The following is a 20,644-nucleotide window of genomic DNA, read 5'->3' as shown; positions in this document are numbered from 1 at the left end:
ACAAACTGCTCTCCCAACACAGGGGCTTTGCAAGCGTACTCCAAGCATGGGAAGATTTGTTTAAAACAAACAAACAAGCAAACAAAAAACTGCACAACTGCGTTCCCTGCATTCCTTCCCGCAATATTTTCCCCAAGAGAAAATCCTTCCTTAAAAGAGAGTCTCTGAACTCTGTGAAAGCAGAAAAGCCAAAATCTTGTGAGGGGAAGGTGAAGGCTTTTGACGTTTTATATGAAAGGCTTTCAGGTACAATATAGATAGAAAGATTAGTGAATGTCCCCTCCTGCAGTGAATCCTGGAAGCAAGGCAAGTGCAGAGGACCTGCAAGTCTTCACGGTCTTCTCTGGCTGGCATTTCAGCCCTGTAGCAACCTTACAAGTTGAATACCTCCAGGGCTCCAGCCTGGGGAGTGGCCCCTGCCTTTCTAACTTATCGCCCAGCTTCCTTCTCCTCCAGCAAATCTGTTTTCTGCCAGTATTTGTTTTTCTGGGCACTGATGTAGCTGAGAGCATGGTTAGGGCCTCATGCCAGCTGCAGTTCAGTAAATCATTATGCTAAGCAGGATGCAGCAAAAAGTTAGGACAGAGAGACCATGGACAATTTTGGCTTTAGGCTGCTAGCTTCAGAAGCCTCTCAGCTGAAACCACAGTGTTAAAATTAAATTTTGGTTGAAATCTTGGACTCTTGAAAGTGAAGAGGCATCCCTGCAGTGAGCAATTGGCAGGACTTAGCGTGTGTTTCTCTGCCTGTTAGCTTGGGCACTGGAACACCTGAAGGAATAAATCGTAGAGACATTGGGCATGGCTGGGGCCTGTGCCACCCCTTCAAGGCTTTACAAAGCTTTTGTACTTTGTTTTGTTACTTTTTTCTTTTTATTTTTTGCTGTTACTTACAATTAATGCAATGAGGCAGCAGACGTGCAAAGGAAGAAAACAAACATTAAATTGTCTCCTGAAGAAATAAGTTACATCTTATGATTTTATAGAATCCTTTTTTTTTTTTTTTTGGTCTCACTGGAGTCCACTCTGACTAGTTACATACTTTTCTCTCCTTCCATCCCTCTCTGTCCCATCCTGGCTATTCACAGCCCAGCCTGAGCCCAAACCTGACCTTCTGAAAAAGCAAGACACTGCCTTTCCTGCTTCCTTAATGTTAAAATGAGATCTGTATGTCAGGGAACAGTCTGATCCTATAATGTGCTTGAGCAGGGCGGGCGTTTCAGGAACCACTTTTCTTTTGAGATCTGGGACTCCAATTTTCAGAATGAGCCTATAGCAAGTTTGCTTTTTCATTGTCTTTTCTGTGAAGTCATGTTGATTTTTTTTCTCTCACTGGAGCAGATGGCAAAATCTCTTTGTTTCAAGGCATCACTGAGAAGGAGGCTGGAAGCAGTCCAACCCCTCCAGCCCCAGGGCATGAGCAGCTGTACTGTGTTATACCTGACATATCTCTACCCTGTTCTTAAAGACCTTCAGTGGTAGAAACTGCACCTTTCCCTGGGCTTCAGTCTCCTGCTGTCAGAGATTTGTTCTACCATATAACTTTGTTGCTCGCTTGCCTCAAGCTAAACCCACTGCTTTTTGCTCTAGCCCTTGTGCAGGAATTTGTTACTCATTTGAAAGCTGCAGCCACGTCTGCTGTTGATCTTCTCTCCTCGAAAGTAAGCAGCCTTCAAACCTCTCCTGCTAGGTCATGCTTTTGACTCTTACTGCAGCGTGCTGGATTTCTAGACACCTTGTAGCTTTCTTGTGCTGATATTTCAGGGTTTGTTTTCAGAAGTGGCGTCTCTGTGACCCTACAAGCAGTTTGTCACTCCTGACAGTGAGCTTGTGTGTGTGCGTGCCCAGGGATGCTCCACTTTGCCCCGTATCTTTAGCCCCAGAAGAGCTGGAGCCCGCCGGTCCAGCGGGGTGTTCATAGGTGAGCCGAGGAGGAGGGATGCTCCCAGTCATTCCTGCAGTGACTGCACGTAACTGGGAGCAGCCCTCCGGCACGCAGGCACCATGCTGGCATGTTAGGCAGGGGCAAACAGATGTTTGCACCTGGGCATGTCCAACAGTCTGGGGAGCAATGGGGAGCTGGAGCCTGCACGTGTGATGGCCATGGCTGAACCGGAGAGCCAGGAGCCGGGTGGTGGCAGCAGGGATTTATTTCCAAGAAGTTTGGACAGATTGGGCTGCTGAGCTGCAAGGCTGTATTGCCTGAATGATGCACATGAAGTTTAAACATGATTAGCTTGGGAGCGTGCTGGTGGATACACTTGTGCCAATATAATCATTTTTACGCTAGTTTAACTCTGTACAGGAGAGAGAATAAATTCCATGCGTCTTCACGCATATTAAGAGTTGTGCTGTGCTAGTAATTGTTTCAATGCATACAGCTGAATTGATGTAAATGCTGTGGGTCTAGCCCATCCCAGTGGCTGGACGTGAATGCAGAGACACTGCCCAGCACATGCAGCCCCGTGCTCGTTCTCACGCTCGCTGCTGCTGCCGACATCCCTCTCCCTGACATCTCACTTGTATCCCCAGCACATATAGAGCAAATGGAAAGGTCGCAGAAGAAGAACATCTACTCTCTTGAACTTGTCAAATGCAACATTTATTCTTGCTTTTTTGATATGACCATAGTTAGGGCTAGGCTGGACTCCCCAAGGTACCTGGAGCTGAGAGAGTGAGTGAGACCTCTTGCAAGTGGTGTCTTTCAGCGGAACTCCCTGAATGTTACACGTTCCTGTGATTTTCTCCTTTATTCTGCCCTGAACAGCTGAGTTATAAGGCTCTTAAAACAGGCTCATAAATGAAAAAGTAAGAAATGGATCTAGGCTGTGCCCGATCAATAGCAAGTTATTACTTGGTAATACTTGAACATGAGGAAAAACTTCTTCACTGTGAGGGTGACAGCGCACTGGCACAGGTTGCCCAGAGAGGTTGTGGAGTCTCCTTCTCTGGAGATATTCAAAACCTGCCTGGATGAGATCCTGTGCAACGTGCTCTAGGTGACCCTGCTTGAGCAGGGGGGTTGGACTAGGTGATCTCCAGAGGTCCCTTCCAACCTCAGCGATTCTGTGATTCTGTAACAGTGATTCTTAGAAATGGAGAAAAGGCCTCATGATATTCCTGCTCTTTGCAGAACAATTTCTCTCTGGCTAGCTCTGTTTCCTTACACAGAAAACATTCCTTTTAAAAGGTCAGATAACTACTCCATTTCACTGTTGGGCACATGGGGATTTCCCCCTTCCTACAGACGGAGGGGGGTAAATCATTCAAAATTAGCAACCTTTGAGCTAGGGAGGCTCTGGGGAGGCTGTGGTGAGGCCTGGCTTTGCTAACCCCTTCCAAGGGAAAGCTGAATACTGTGGAAAAAAGGAAAAAAGTTGCACATCTTTCTTGGCTGTCTTTAGAGTAAGGAGGGCAGTGACACCACAGGAGGGCCCAGGGAATTGCTCTTTTTCCTTGCTGCTCCGGAGGTGGCATGCAGACAAGGCAGTCCTGGATTCATGTCCTTCCTGGGAATCCCCCAGGCTGTAGCCTCACTGTGAGCTCGCCTTTGCACCTCTCAGGCCACTGGCAGGAGGTGGTGCTGTCCCCAGCCTGCCTCGCATGTATGGCCCACCCCAAACCCGGTGGGAGCAGCCGGATGCTTCCTCCACTGCTTCCAAGGAAGAAGCAGACCTGCAAAGACCGTCTCCTCTTGCCTTAGCCCTCAGTTCGGCCGTGATGTTGCAAAGCCCTCTGCCACACGCTGGCAGCTCGGACTGTTGCTAATTTTATTAGCAATGTCTCATGGTTTTCTGACATCTCTCCTGCTTGCTACCTGCCCTACTCTGGCTGGAAGATCGTTGCAGCAGAGTCTCACTTCTCATTTGGGATCATGGGTATATGCACCGCACACCATTGCCAGAGCCCTCAGTTAGACCTCAACAGCAATGTTAAAAACCGATTCTATTAGTTAAATAGAAGCAGCAGAAATGCCTTGAGAGAGTCCCTCCTTGAATCCTTGGCTGCTGCTCTCCACCCCCAGCAGAGTGGGAAACTAGCCGTGGCAGTGCAGTAGCATCAAGAACAGATACAGTGAGAACAGCGTGGGACATAAGAAATTGAAGAAACAAGAAGAGCGTGAGAAATGTAAAAAACAGCAGCTGAAAACAATTCATTCCAGCCTTTTTCAGTATCTGGATATGTTTTTCTAAATTGCTAGTTAATTTTTTACATCAGTGTTCAGCTGCTATATTACCGTCCCTGAATTTTCACCCTGCTATATAACAACACCCTTTTGAATTCTTGTGGAAAGACAGTGAAAAGATGCACCTCTACCCAGACTTCAGAATATGCCATACATCACCTTCCACTGACAGCCAGAATCTGATAGAAATAACTTCATTTCTTCTCCTTAAGGAGATCCACCTTCGAGAGCAACTGCTAATTTATGTCCCCAACAAGGCTTGGCTGGATCCACAGCTAGATGCTGTTCTTCTTTGGAAGTCACTTATGTTTGTGAAATACATTACTTTTCCATTAAAAGTAAGCCCCAAGTCTGCTCCATGGGCAGCACAGTGGGTGACCATCAGCTCTCTGGAGGCATCACTCACGTCGTGGCTGCTGTTTCCTAGGGGTTCATTTCTTGGGGATGGTTAAGAACATGTCATTGGTCCTCCACCAGCTATGCACAGCCCAGAGTTTAGGTCCACAGTAAGAGGAAGCGTCACTGAAGAAAAACAAGGATTACTGCACTACTTCAGAGCACCAGGACCCTCTAGGTCTAAAATCTTCTACCAGACGGAGTCCAGCATCAGCTGTTACAGAAGATGGTACAACTCCCCCCCCCCCCCCCCCCCAGGGATATAGGTCTTTAAAGTGATCCTTTCCGCTCTCAGCCCTAACCTTAAGGTTTTAAGCTGCCTTCACAGATTTCATTTTGTTAGTTACACCAATTATCACCTATAATCATATAACAGACCTATCCCATTTTTCAATATTACACTCCTGGGCTAAAGGCCTCTCCATGACACTGAGTTCCACATTTGATTGCCGAGAAGAAAAACAGGATTTTTTTGCTGTTTTGGAGTCTGTTGCTCTTTGGCAGCACTGAAAGCTCCCACACTCTTGCTCTGAGGAATGGAGGAGAGAAGTTCATAAGATCCCGTCATCGTGATCACTGCTGAGGTTTTTACAAACCTCATTCCCCTACCTGGTTTTGCTGCTGTAAACAAACTGTGGTCATTTCAGTGTCTTTGCTTTAAAATTTTCAGAGGATTCTTCCTGTTCTTGTCTTCCTATTTGTACTCTTGTCCTGGGGGCTGAGACCACCCTCTCCAAGAAGATCCCAGGGAGAAGCAACCCTGAAAGGAGGCATTTTTGGGTGATGTCAGGTGGAAAGAGGGCCCTGTGGGCCAGGTGGGAATGGGTAGATTTTACACACCATGTTTTGGTAGGTTTCAGAGGTGTTCCTGTTAAAAAAAGTGAAGCATATCATGAAGTGCCTTGTTAAGCAACAACCTCTTTGAGAGAAAATTGAGGCATCCAAAATGTCGCTGAATTTGCTGAGGTTTCTGCATGGGAATATCAGCCAGTGTTTTCTTAGAGGCTCCTTTAAATTTGAACCTGGCCCTTGATGCTGTCAATCCAAACCCCAGATGACCTGGCTGGTTGTGCACATGGTGCTCCCAGAGTTCTCTGATGGCAGGGAGATGCAGTGGTCATCTCTGCGCTGCTCAGAAACTCCTCCTTGCAGAGCTAATAACATCCTTGTTCGCTTACTGTGATGCACACTGAACAGAGCTGCATGCTCTGGCATTTAGCTCCCCTTCCATGGCTTCCTAACAGCCAACTCAGAAATCTATTAATTAGATTTATAGGAAGCTTGTTTTTCCCATTCCTTCTATCTCTTTATTAGACAGTTAAACTAGCATAAAGTCTATAATATTTCTTCCAGTTTTCTTTCATGACAGCAATACTTAGGTGAAGTACATCAACTGGAAATTAAAGAAATTTAGTCAGAAAACTTGCAGGAAAGAACCAACAGAAAAGATCACATAAAGCAGAGAATAAAGACACCAGAAATAAAATTGTATGACAAACATGAGAATCAGTGTTAAAAGAATAGAAAGAAGTACAAAAGCCTCAAAAAATCCCCCAGAAACAGTATGAAAAGCAATGACTGACTTCAGAAATGAAAAATACAAAGAACATAACAAATGATTTCAGATCTGATCCTATCAGAAGGAAATCTGATTTCAAAAGAAAGAAAGAAGCAGTTATGAAGACATTTCTATGAAAAGATGTACAATAAAAGATTTGAAAACTGTATCTTCAAAACTATTTTAAAGACTAGAAAAAGAAAGGGATATGTATTAAAATACGCTAACGCTGAGACATGTAATACAAGATGTTCTCTCAGTGAAAAAAAGTATTTTGACAGGTGTATCAAGATTTACCACCAATCTCAGTGACCCCATCAAAAAAGAAAAAAAAAAAGAACTTTAAAGGAATTATTTTAAAATAGCTGTAACAACCTACCAGGCAGATCTTGGATGCAAACAGCTCACAATTATCTCTGTGGCTGGAAAGAGATCAAACCTTATTTCTGCGCTATTTTTACAGGAGGCAAAGTAGGACAGTCATATCACACTGCTCCAGATAATAATGCAAACAAAGGCTACTTGAGAACATGCAACCAAATAAACAGGGGCAAGTCATGAGCTGTGAACTGAGCTGCACCGATATTTAGAGATTTCTGGAAAAGTCTGCCACAAGTAACAGCAATCCCTTGGAAGCAGGGACATGAGCTCCTGGCCACAGCCCACCACGACCATCATCAGAGCTCTGAGCGGCAAGGATTACACAGGATTGTGCCTCTCATCATACAGATGGTTCGCAAGGGAGATTTCCAGCAGGAGGAGGAGAAGTGCCTTCTGCCACAGGTGGAGCTGAACCAGACGTCCCTCGTGCATGGATGATCCCATAGCTGTGGCGGCACGGATGTTGGCTCAGGACAGCTGGCTGAGGGCTCTCTGGGCTTGTTCCCTGCCTGCTCTAAAATGGGGCTGCTGGAAACTCCACTGTCATTAGTCATGGAGGGCATTATTTTAAAGGTAGGCAGGCTCTGGAGTGTAGACACACACGTTTCTCCTGTAACATCTTCTTTAAAATGAATTAACTTTCTCAGTCCAAAAAAACGGAGCTTTTTGCAGGTGGGGGAAACAATGTGTATGTTACAGGCTCTTCCTTTGACTGCATCAGAGTTTTTCCATAACTGCACATTCATGAAAGATCTTGATTGCCAGGCATCGTAAAACCAAATAAGACTGGAAGTTAAATTGTGAAAACAAGTATTTAAGCTATTTGTCCCTCAGGCCACCAGTTCTGAAATTCAAATGCAAAAGAGTTGAGATAGTCCATAGGCTGCTGTTTGCATACTAGTGATATTCCTAAAATGTTTGTGAAATTCAGTGAATAACATTCTGCACTGTGGTTAAAGCTGGAGGCCAGACTAAATGGCTGTAATCCATTCTAACCTTGACTCCATTAAACTGCAAATTGAACCATAGTGAAATTAATCTACTAACTGCACTTAAATGTTGGAACATTTTGCAAATGCTCTGTGAAAGCCGAAAGCCTCAACATCTGTATTTAGTGACTAGAATTCAACTGACTGTAGACAACCTTCCTTCAGAAGTCATCTGTATACTTAATAACACCTGCCCTGCAGTCTCCCTGCCAAGAAGTATGACGTAGAATCTCCTCTCTAAAACTAAGTTTCTAGACTTCTAGGACCAGATAGTATGTCCTCATTCTCCCATGAAAGTCCTAAGCCACGCTTTGTGGAAAAAGGACATCTACTTAGGATTAATCCATGGTACAGTGAAAGACAATTTGAAGAAAGATATTAAAGGTCAGGTGCTTTCCAAAAAGGGCAATACACAGGAGGGCTGACAACACCATATTGCCCCAGTTAGTCATTCTTATTAATCTCAGACTGCAGTTACTGGGAGACTTTTCTATCAGAGGTATAGAAAAGGGAGCAGGGATCTCTTATGGGGCTAATGCTGAGCGGTGGGTCTGCAGTGTCCTCCCTGCTTGCTGGCGCGAGGCTGCAGCTGCACAGCAAGCACTGTGCCAGGAGCTCATTGGGTCCCAGCGCAATGGCTCTCATTTCCCCAGGCATGGGGATTTGGAACTGAGGGAGTGTAATCTGGATAAAAAGCCTCTCTAAGCTGATTTGAGCTGTACCCCTAGGCCTGCTACCTAAAAGGATGCACTGAAGGGAGATTAAAAAGGATTGCAGGCCACCTTGTGATAGAAAGTGCCTGTCCGTAACAGAGTGAAATGCCAGTTTGGAAGGAGCAGCATTCTGGAAACCAAAGTCGGCACTACTGACAGGAATCCAGGAGAGCAAGGCCTGTGTTTCTGTATGTGCAATGTTTATCACTGCTCGTGCCAGTGGAATAAGCAAGATAAGGCCCAAGTTTTAGACACAGAGCAATGGAGAGGAAACAAAGAAGACAAAGATGTCCCTGAAGCAGATCACTGCACTTGAGTTGCTCATTACCTATACGGCCATGCCCAGGAGTTCAGAGACAGCTGTAACAATTAAGTGATTAAATATCCACACACATATATTTAAATTCAATCAGAATCACATATTTGCTGATTTCTGACCTTTTGTTTCTCATTTGAATCACATTTTCCACTTCCACAGTCACACTGAAGAGGTTGTGAGCAGAGGCTGCCGTTCTGCCTGTTGAGGAGTTCCTGGCAGGTCTTGGGAGGGAATAGCTACTGTGATGCTGTGTACTTCAGGCACTTCAAAAAAAAAAAAGGGGGTGACATACAGGACTGGAATAATTTTCTCAGAATTGTATCAGGTAACATACAGGAAAAAGTTCTAAGTGCTGTGGATAAATTAAACTCAAATGGATTATATGTTATTTCACATTGAAGCGTAAGTATCTCCTTGGGTTTTTAAATTGTCCCTACATAGTAGTTTCTGAATCCATTGGCTAAATTTCAACCAGATCTTACAAAGCAGGGAAGGGGTTTCAAAGGTAATTAATTTCTTATGAAATGTGAAAAAATAGGCAACTGAATAAGAAGTAGTGTAAGTATCCCGACTGAGAGAAAGATCGTCGTGTGAGCTCAAAGTATGCCAGGCACCAGAGACTGAGCTGCAGAGGGAAGGCCTTTGCAGATGTACAAATTCCAGATAAAGCCTCAGTCGGGATTTTCTGTCAGTCATGAGACATAAGCCTCCTTCATCTGCTCTACTGCTCAGGGACTGTGTGTGGTGATGGGCGGCTCAGAGCAATGAGCTCTTGTCTTTCTCTTTGCACAGGGTAGGGTGAGTTCTCTCTCACCCACCAACAAAGATGGAGCAGCTCTGCTAGCCGTCCTGGCCCAAAGTAACATACACAATAAGCCGCATTTAACAGGAGGTAGCAACTGTAAGTGAGGAGGGCCAGAACAGGAGGCCATCACCCCGCTCTCAAATGCTCTACAGACCATCGGAGCCCAGACCCTGATACTGGAGCTGTTGGTCTCAGTCTACTTTCTGCAGAGTCTGGAGTGATGTTTTCTATTATTCAGAACAAAAAGAGTAGATGAATACAATCAGCATAGGAAGATTGATCTAGCAGTGTAAGTTATTTATTCTTGGTCTGTAACTGCATTGAACACTGAAGATTCATTCTCCTCTGCTCATTTCAGGGCATCTTTTTTCTTTTCTTTCTTTTCTTACAGTCATTCCTGGGACCTTTTTCCATCATCCATAATGAAAATTAAACATAGAGTTTCAGAGAATACCTGGAAATGTAGATTTTTACTGGCGACTTCTGGGTACTTCAAAAAATGCTAGCCTGGGTTGCAATGATTTTGTTAGAAATAAACTAGCAATTTCAAAGGAGAAGTGTAAAATATGTTTGCCACTTCCCCTATATGATATTCCATCTTTAAAATCAAAGAAATAAACCCCTCACTGCTGACTGCTTTATTGCTGAGTAGAAGGCAAAGGCATCTGTGTCCTTTCTGCCCTGCTTCATCTCTGCCATCTGCAGGGATATTTCTACCTAGGAAAGCTTTTCCTGTCTGATTGATGCAATCACTCAGGTGTGGTCATATCCACATGGACAATCATCCTGGGCAGGGAGCTTATTAGTTCTCACAGTTCACTGGTTAAAACACTCACCCAGTGCCTTGGACATTCAGCTTCAAATCACTTCCCTGCTTGAAGGGATATTCTGCCACAGCAGCCACTGCCAGGGTGACTATCTTTCCACCCCAGCTCTGGGTTAGTTTGGATGTCCACCACCTCTCTTGGTCATGCTGGTCCACTTCGCAGACCAGTGAAACATACAGGTACATGAGAACCAGGACCCGGGAGTGCCATGCCAATGCATGGGTCCCACTTCTCTTGGAAGAGAGAAATTAATGCAGTCCATGTGCTTGCAAGAGACCAGTGCCAGCACCAGATGGGCCACCTTAAATGCAGCATGGCAGCTCTTCGAGTTTTTGTCTGGCTCCAGATAGGTGGGTCTGTCTCCTCTCAGCAAGAGACATAAGTTTCTTTCCTTTCTCAGAGTCTCCCAGCCCTACTTAAATCAGAACTTTTATTTTTGGTAAGGGAAGTGATTCCAAACCATTCGCACATCTTTCAGTCTTGCTGCTACAGAAAAACAAAACCAGGAGAGAGAAGAAGAAGAAAAAAAAGCATCTCTGATTCCTTTATTATGTTTCTCCATGCTTAATTCTAACACCTCCTCCTGTGAGCCCAGAGAGCACTCAGCTATGCTAATGGGAAGGTATCACAGCTCAGCAAATGCATGACTTGCTAAGGCAAACAAATTATTGGCTGGAACTAACTCAGAAAAAGATGGCCCTGGCTTTTTTTTTTGTCTTCCTGCCACGCTGTCTGTACTATGGTTTTAGATACCTTTCCTTGCATGGAAAGGTGTATGATTTATCGAAACTGGAGAGCTTGCAGAGAAAAAGGCTGCAAAATTATTTTGTATCTGACACAATCGTTAGTATTATTATTTCTTCTGTAGCTGGGAAGGACACTTATAAAACATCTAACAAGCTGCTAAGGAGACTGCCGAAAGCACTGATTTAAAAATCTGCTGCTAGAGCCTATTCCTTGGTGCTCTGTACATATTTCAAGCTCCAGTATCTTTGTACGGAAGGGAATTCAGATGAAATTTCTGAATAGTTTACAGGGTCTTTCTGACAGTTTAGTGGGTGCTCTCTTCAACTATTGGGCCTAAGTTACCTGCTGATGACATGAATCAGAGGTACCTGGAAAAGGCTGGTGCAGTCTGAGCAAGCGTGTTATAGAGCAGAAGGGCATTCAGACCTCCTACTTTGCGCTGCTGAAGAGCAAAAACCCCCTCTGCTCACATGCATATTGCAAGCCCCCCAGATGTCTTCTGAATTGAAACCAAGTGCAGTTAGCCAGATGTCAACTGCTGAGTGAAGAACGCTGTTGGAGCGTTTTGCATGGTCTTGTATGGGTAACCCAACATGAGCTCTGCTTCAGCCAAAAATTGCACTGTAATCCAGCCTGCCTAGAAGTCCTGGTCCTGCTAAAGGGGATGCCAGCGGAGGCCAGCTGCTGGTACTTTCTCGGGGGGGGGGGGGGGGGAGAAATCTATTTTGTGCAGTCGCTGTGTCAGATCACCCAGGTCCAGCAGAAGGAGCAAACTTTGACGAGCAGCAGAGCCCAGCCTGTCCTCCTGGTGGCTCTGCTTACATGCTCAGAGTCAAACGTCTGCATATGCACATCACTGCATCGGAGGCTGAATGTGCCTCTTACTCCTGGTGAAGTGAAGTCAAGGACTTGAAAACTGGTGCTCATCAGATCTACGCAGAGGAACTGTATTTCTCTAGTTACAGGGACTGTGGCTTGTCTTGAGCATGAGCTGCCTTTTGAATGGTAAGTGTGGAGTTTATAATCACTAATCCCTATATTTTATATGGCACTTTTCATTAGCAGATCAGAAAGCATTTTGCAGAAGAAGGTCAAAATCATGATCTCCATTTTAAAGATGGGGACAAGGAGCTGAAGGGCCGCAAAAAAAGTCTCCCCACAGGCAGCTGACAGAACTAAGGACAGTATCCCACAGTTCCCACATCCAGCTCAATGATCTCCAGAAATGGAGTTTGGCTTTTTTTTTTTTTTTTGGACAGCATGGGTGGTATTGACTGAATGCAGTAATTGGCTGAGCAAAGTTTGGTCTTCAGAACTGAACCTAACCCATCAGTATGTACTAGGAACTGTTCCAGTCTGGGGTGGGGGAGGACAGAGATCCAGAAGCAGAGATTTGCTTCTCATCTCCTTTATCTCAGATGTGCCGAGCGTGTTGCAAGTGCTCGTAAATCCCTATAACAACAATCTGGAAGAGACAGTTCTGCTTTTCTCTGATGGCAACTAAAGGAATTTAAGAAGAAATCTAGCTGTTTGCTTTTTACTGTGTGACAGCTCACACTCACCATAGTCAGTAGAAGCAAAAACATTAATTTTTTTTGTCTGGGAAACCCACAGGGTTTTACATACACACTACCCACGCACAGTCAGGCGTCTAGATTTAGGTGAACCATTTTAGGTAGACTGCAGATAGGTCTTACAGAATGTTCCTAGGAATGAAACGCTGACAATATAAGGAAAAAGCAGCACTGGGATTCATCTGGAAAGACCTTTTGAACTAGGCTAACCTTGTTGCGCAGGGAAGATAGACTGCAATATTGCAATGTAGATAGACAGACCATGACTGGACCAGGGGCTCTCGTGGAACACAAGTTGCAGCACCTAGTGATTACTGCTCCTCACCATGCACTGCATGTTCCTGCGGGACACAGTGAGAAATGAAGGTTATGTCCCAACACGTGGGTGAGCAAAGCTGTGGTGGGTAGCCAAGCAGAGGAGTGCCTCAAGTGATGACACATGACTTTATTTCAGAAAGCTTTCTGCATCATACACGCTTGATCTTAATTTATTTAGAGGTGGCTTGGGATCACCAGGCTTGCTTATTTTTTACATGCAAGAATGCCTGTTGTTACAAAACTGTTCTTGAATCCTGAGTACTCCTGGATTAGAAGTCATTGATCAGTTTTAAGCACTGCAGGGGAGGGATGATTTACTATCAACAGCAGGAGTCACAGTTCAGGGGAAACTTTTATATCAGTACTAGCTAGAGAAGTTGGTTCCCACAAGAGTAGGTATTAGAGGACTTATTCCCCTCACCTTCCTTCTCTTTTGTCCCTTTTTGTGATCCTACAGAGGCTCTAGAAGCTGGTGTGAAAGGTCCCACCAGCCAGGCAAGAGGTCTATTATGTTCCACATACTCCAGCAGTTCATTCATGCACTCCTGGCCTGTGTTCATTAAATGGTGTTTCTGGGTCAGGATGTTCCTGGTCAGGTCTTGGAAAGAAGCAGCAGCCTGCAAGGAGTTGTGGGTCTCCTGTAATTCCTGCTGTACCTGCTGCATCTTGTCCTGGATGCTGGATGGGAAGCCTTGGCTGTTGGCCAGTAGAGTCTGCAGAGTGTGCTGCAGTTGCTGGGTGATGCCATGAGACATGGCCAGAATCTGGACCTCCAGCCACTACAGGGGAGGAAAGGAAGCTTTAGAAGCAGCTCCCAGTGCACCCACTCCCACCCCAAAACAGCTTCAGTGAGCCAGCATCTCCAGCAGACCACTATCTTCAGCTCCAAGGAAGTTGCGTCCTCACTCTCTTTTGGCTGCTTCTTGTTCCAGGTCAGCCACATCTGGTGCAGCTTCTCCTGCCCATTTTGAAGCTTCTGATCAATACCCTGCTTGACACAATCAATCTGGAGTAGGACAGGAAAGCGAAGACAAGGGTGAATTACTATAGCAGCAAGACTTGCCTTGTGACTACCCCAGCCAGCTTGTGAGCTGGCACAGAGATCCTCCTGGTCTTCACAGGGAGTAAAGGGGAAGACTGCTGTACAGCAAGCAGCTTCAAGACAGGACGCTTGGAGACAGAACAGTGTTCCTACCAGCTCAATGACCTCCTGCAACTTTGAGAAAGTCTCCTGCGTGACCATCTTGATCTTCCTCACTTTGGCTAAGAAGCACTGGTAGGCTTTTTGATGCAGATGAGTGGGCAAGGAACTCAGATGTATGAAATAACCCTGATGGTCTGACTGCTGCTGGACAGCTGCCCCTTCAGTCCCCTCCACAGAGACCACAAGGTCAGCTGGAAAAAACAGCGATGAGAAGTTAATTGTTAATTGTCCTAGAGTGCATACGACAGATGGTCAGCAGTCATGAAGCCTTGCAGGTTAGAGTCAGAGTGACCATGGCTTTTAAAAGTGTCTGTATCCCCGAAATATAGCAGGAACTGGGAGGCCGAGTACCCCAACCACACACACTCGCGCTACCTCTCTACATTGCAGAGAAGCCTAGAAAGATCTTCTTTGCAGATCTGCCTCACGCAAGTGTTTTCTGACCTAGTTCCTCATCTGTGATGGGGAAATGGTGATCCGATTTTCCTGGCACAGCTTCCACACTTCTGTCAGTGATCTTGCCTGCTTCGCAATCCACTGCCATGCCCTGGCTGGTCACCACGGACCTAGCAGACTCCAGGACTCTCTGAACAACTTCCCTGGCTGCCTCCAACACCGCCACTCTGATAGCAGCATCTTCGGCACCAGTGATGCTGGGTGACACCAGCTCTTTGATGCCAGAGAGAACGTAGAGAGAGATCAGAAGACTGAATGTACCCACTTCTGTAGAACAGCATTTGGTACAACCGTGAGGTTGATGAGACTATTTCAACATCAGAGCTATTTGACCAGCCCAGGTGGGGAATAAGTCAGACTACAAGTGTGAGTAAGCTCTGCTTGGGGTGCAGTTCACCCAGTTTGTGGGATGTGGAAACTGTAATGAGACTTGCATGGGACCTTCCACAAAAATAATCTGACAGTTTGTTAAAATTGTCATTGAGAGCTTCAGTGAGAAGAACGTGGGACAACAAATGTTAAGAAACTTCACCTCAGGTTAGAGTATTCAAATTTGTCAAGGGACAGTAGTCCAGCAGCAAGGATACAAAGAGTTTCCAGCTGTGCTCTAACATCTTCCCAGAAGATGGACACTAGAACATGCATGTAGCAGAGTACCAACCCACCAGCTGGGAGAGAAGGGGACAGAAGGGCAAGTCAGAACAGCTGTGACAGCTCCAGAGGGTTCAGGCTTTGCAGCTTCAAACTTTTCCCAGTTGGGACAGAGCTGCAGGATTGAAACTCTCAACACAGAGTGCTCAAGTAACACTCATTTGTTTTTGGAGAGTAACTATTTGTTTGTTTCCTTTGTCTTTTAATCATTTCAGCAGGAAAGTCCAGCGCCAGGAGTGTCTGCACTGCAGCTACTGAGTACAGATTACAGTATGTTTGCCATCTAACTTCAGAATTTGCATTTAAGTCTATTGACTAAATGTACCAGGCTTGATCAGACAGTCAAAAGAGCCATTCAGGCAAAAATAACCAAAGGAAGTTGGGAGTGAAAGGAGGAGCTGGTTTAGGCTGTTAGAGGAGCCTTGGGGTAGGAAGCAGGGGGAACGGACATCTGAGCCAGCCCAAGGGAACTGGCAGGTACCCAGGTCTCATCTCCTCTGTGAGGGAGAGCGTTCCAGAAGAACATGTCATGGACATTAAGAAGGGGGGGGGGGGGGATGTTCCTAGTTGGCGAGAATTTCTAGTTCTGTGTTAGATTGAAGGATTAGCACTTTTAGTCAAGGTACTCCTTCAGTCAATATTGGTTCTTTCCTCTCCAGTAGAAGTTGCATGTATGTAGATTCAACTGGTCTGTAACAAGGCTTTTCTCTGGAGGTCATAGCCACCCACCACCCTTCTTTTGTTCTGTTTTGTTTGTTTCTGCAGACCAGATTTAAGTCTAAATTTTATTGCATAGAAGTTCAAGACCAAGGCACACCATTTGCTGGGTAAGGGTTCAAAGAGATTCAATACTGAAGTCAGTTATGAGTGACTCACAAGATACCTGGTGGGAGAAGAGAGCCTTGCTCTTCTCTCAGCCCAGAACAAGGAGACTGGCCAGGTCCAGCTAGACAAGCAAGTTCGCCTGGCCTCCCATCCACCAGAAACTGTTACCTTGTCATCTGGTTCTTGCAGGTTTGGCAACTTGTCTTCCAATTTGTCCTGTCCCAGGTAAATACATTCCTTCATTGTTGCAACTAAAGGCAAATCAGAAATCAAATGCATTTGAAAGTGAACGTGTAAATAGATCTTAGACTTTCTACATCCTGCCAGCATGTCCCCCACATCAGCAGGGGGGGAGACACTTGGAACAGCAGGTAGGTACTCTGTGTGAGCTGTAACTGGAGCAGCAGCTTCTGGGTGCAGGTGTGAGGAAGTGGCTGCTACTGTGGCTAGGGGGAAACTAAGCCTGCCCAAAGGGAGGAGTCTCTTCTGCTCAGCCTGTGCCCTGCAGCTTCTCTGGGAATGAGTGGTGGCACAGCCAAAAGAGCAGGCCTGAAGACCCTGTAAATAACCTGCTAGATTAAGCAAAATAGCCTGGCTCTTGCCTAGGAGTGATGCTTCTCTACATCTCTAGTTGAGAGCCTGGGCAATGCTTTCGTAGAATGGCTCCCATGTCTTGGGGGCCCCAAAACCTGATGCACTTGCCTCTGTGGACTGCAGCGTGTGTCTTGCTGACTAGTGTGGAGTCTTCCAGCTTAACATCAATGCGATCCTGTTCTGATAAAGCTTTTCCTGGAACTGTTTAATAACTATGTCAAATGAACTGGAGCTGGGTAAGGTTCTAGCAGTACTGAGACTGTCTACACTCTCCTCTGTCCCTTGGAAGACTCTGTATTGGAAGAAAACCTTTCTGTTATGGACCAACCATAAATATCAATAGCGTTCCACAGCTTGTTTCTTTAGTGAGTTGCAGGTTTTGAAGTGAATATGAGCTGTGGTTTGCTCTCCTTCAACCAGACCAGGTTACTTGAACAGGCAGAAAGGTGAAGCTTTGGTGCAGGGCTGCATAGAAAGCTCTGTCAGGCTTGGAAGCCTCATGGCTTGTTTTATTTTTTTTGCCCTTGTAGGCTGCAATAAATCTGGTGGCTAACCTGACCTTGGTCAGCTCTGCCTGTGATGTGGTTTCTACAGCTTATGTCTCCACCAAGGAGAGCCACCCCTACATCAGATCTGTGGGTGAGGCAGCAGAGCAAGGAGTGAAGAGTGTGACTGAAGCCACAGCTACCTGTGTGCAACCAGTTCTGACTACACTAGAGCCTCAAGGTAATGTGGTGGGGAGGCTTACACCTGCTTGTGAGGGCCAAATCCCCTTCCCAGAGGGACTCCTAACTCTTTGGTTCCTTCCAACCCTGAAAGGAGCCCTTGGGTGTGGAAAGGCACCTCTCTCATTGACTTACTAAAGGGATAGCTCCAGACTTACAAGTAAAGCAAAAAAGGCTGAGTCCTAATCAGAGTAGCGTGAAGAAGTGTCTCTTCCTGAAGGACTGGATTTGACTCAGGTGTTGACTACCCTAAAACTGATCTTGCCAGGCCCAAAGTATTAGGTGACAGCTGCTTGTAGTTTGATTCTTAGAAGCCCATGGGGGCTGGAAGAAAAGCCCCACTTGGAGGGCTATCATTACTAATGGTCCTGTTTCCTGTGGAGCTGCCTTTCCCCCCCCCCCAACCCCCACAAATGGGAGGGGGGGGAAAAGCAAACAAACAAAAAAAAAAAACAAGAACCAGAACTAGACCCTCAGCATGTGAGAAGTTTTTAAACCTCATGGAGGGAGAGGGACTGATCCTGATGGCAAGGGTCTGACAAAACAGCTGATGTGACAGGCCTGGTTTAACTCTAAGACCAGAGTGGGCCCCCTCCTGTTTACTGTGTGATTCTAGATCCCTGGGACATGGAGGCTAGGGCAGAAGTGAGAGCTAAGCAACTGTCTGGTCAAGAACTAAACAAGCTGCAGGTGGGACTCCAAAGTATGTGGCTATGTTCTTGCTAGTGCAAGTGGGGACTGGTTATTCTCAAAGTGAACAGACTTAGCTCAAGACCAAGCAGCAGTGGAAACCAAGACAAGGTGCTCAGCAAATCCAGTTTACATCAAAACACATCTGCCTGAGTGGGAGTCTTTACCCACAGTCCCTGCAAGGCAGCATAATCGGGGAGGCAGAACTTGCAAGATGAAATAGTAGAAAACCCAAGTCTTGACACCTCCTCTTTTCTGCAGTTGCTGTGGCAAATGAATATGCCTTCAAGGGCTTGGATAAAGTAGGGGAGAAGCTCCCTCTCCTTCAAAAGTCAATGGACCGGGTAAGAACCAAAGGCTATGCCCTCCTTGGCTGGAAGAGGGGGGCAGAGCTGGCCTTCACAAGGATAGAAGTACTTCAGATTCTCCTGAGGAAACAAATCTCTGAGTGCATAGAGTGAGCTCTCTTAGGAGTAAGAAAGCAAACGGGAGATACTGTCTGAAGACTCTTCTTGGTCCAGCAGGGACCGGGTCACAGAGCACTGCAGTTCTTATCTGACACTAACCTATTTCCGTAGGTTCTCTCTGACACAAAAGAGCTAATGTCATCCAGAGTGGCTGATGCATAGGATGCTGTGAGCAGCAAAGTGACAGAGGTGATAGATGCAACCAAGGAGGTTCTTCAGAGTGGCATGGAGGCTGCCAGATCTGCAGTGACCAGCAGTGTGGCAGTGGTTACAGATTCCAGAGTGTGCCAGATGGCTGCGAGCAGAGCAGGAGCTGTGCTGGAGGAAACAGGAGATGACCTCAGTCTGCCTATTGGAAATGAGGAACTAGGTCAGGAAGTGGCATATATGCCTGCATATTTAATGAGGATCATCAAAATGGGGATACCAACCTTGTTTTCTCATCTTTGAAATGGGTTTAAGAACTAATAGGAAGTGCTATGTTGGAGGCTACCTGGCTCATAGTCCAAGCTCTCCTGATGCTTGTTTAGTTTTCTTATTAAGCATCTCTGGTCAGACACTTACAGGCATTGTCTTTCTCCTCAGCCAAACTGGCAGCATCTGGGGAGGGCACAGACATAATATCTATGGAGCAGCAGCAGGAGAAGCAGAGGTACTTTGTGCGGTTGGGGTCTCTCTCTGATGAACTCCGCCAGTTTGCCTACCTGCACTCAACTGATAAAATGAAGCGGGCCTGGCAGGGCATGCAGGAGGCCCTTGCACAGCTTCACTGCATCATTGAACTGGTAGGTAGAGCTCTGCCTCCCTGTTGGAGAGCAGGACAGGGCCAAATGTATGACTTGGTCTCAACCTCACTATGACAGTGACAGCTGTGTTGATGACCAGCAGGTTTCTGTCTTGAGACACTCTGATTCCCCCCCCCCTCCCCCAGATTGAAGTGTTTAAGCAAGGATTTAACCAAAAGCTTCAGGAAGGGCAAGAGAAACTATGCCAGATGTGGCTGGACTGGAGTAAGAAGTGTCCTAGGGAGAGTGGAGATGCAAGTTCTGCAAAGCCAGAGGTATGCCCATGGGGAGGGAAGCAGAGGGATCTGATTCACCCTTTCCCTGCTTGATTTCTTAAAGTAACTTGCTCCTCTGACCTTCTCCTTTCTGCCTCCTTCTAGGAGATGGAGTCTCTGGCCCTGCTCATGGCACACAGTATCACACATCAGCTGCAGATCACCTGCTGTAAAATAGTATCTGCAATCCAAGGCCTGCCTTCAAGCCTTCAGAATAAGGTGAAACAATCTCTTGGTAACCTAGAGGAGTTTCATGCTGCTTTCTCAGCAGCAAGCTCCTTCCAGGACTTGTCCAGCAGCATCTTGACCCAGAGCCAGGGGAAGCTGGCTGTGATCCAGGAGTACATGGAGGAGCTGCTGGACTACCTGAAGAACAACATGCCTCTCTCTTGGCTGGTGGGACCCTTCTCTCCAAGGGAGGAGAAGGAAGCACAGGCAGTAGGAGCAGGGACCCATGAAACCTCTGCCACCCTCATGTAAAGGGAGTAAGGCTCTGAACACAGTCTGCCTGGCTCAGCTCTGGGGGGAGTCTTTTCTGGGATAACTTTACACACGCACCATTCCAGCTGAGGGTGAGATGTCACATCTGTGGTGACTATTGGGTATTGATGAATTAAGTAAGAAGTCTTAAGAACTCTTGAGGGAGGTGAGGTAGCAGGGCCACACTTCCTAAATGGCTGTAGATCCATTCAGGAGTAGGGGCTGATACTTGGGCCAGAAGTAAAACAGCTGAAGCATCCAATGCTTCCTCCTCTCTAGCAAGGAGTTCATGATATGTCCTTCACCAATGTGCCCAGACAGTGTCTATGCTCAGCACAATGACTGCTGTTGGTCTAAAGCCTTCAGCTAGTGTTCAATTTCTAGAAGTGTCTTCCTAGAAGCTGCTTGTACTAGGTTATAACTGTTTCAAATACAACTACTGCATGCAGGAAAGCTTACCTTCTATTCTCTTTTGGAGAGAGGCTGCAAGAACAGGTATTGATCAACAGATGTGAACTGTGCTCTTCTACCTGCAAAAGCTCTGGTGCAGAACAAGGCAGTATCACTTAAGGAACTGGAAAATGCAGTATGTGGACAGAGTTCTGAAAATAGAGGCTTCTGAAACTAAGCAATGGTCTTCAAGTTCCCAAGATGCTTCCAAGTTGCAATTTCCATAGGTC

General features: G+C 46.1%; 1 pseudogene; it reads left to right on the top strand.

Annotated features, from left to right (window-relative positions):
* Positions 1 to 16,763: 16,763 nt before the first annotated feature.
* On the top strand, positions 16,764 to 19,964 carry LOC136996711 (perilipin-3-like; annotated as a pseudogene).
* Positions 19,965 to 20,644: the final 680 nt, after the last annotated feature.

This window comes from Apteryx mantelli, unplaced genomic scaffold, assembly GCF_036417845.1.
Source record: "Apteryx mantelli isolate bAptMan1 unplaced genomic scaffold, bAptMan1.hap1 HAP1_SCAFFOLD_65, whole genome shotgun sequence".
NCBI lineage: Eukaryota > Metazoa > Chordata > Aves > Apterygiformes > Apterygidae > Apteryx > Apteryx mantelli.
The sequence above is the reverse complement of the archived record's forward strand: the minus strand, read 5'-3'. Positions and strand labels throughout refer to the sequence as shown.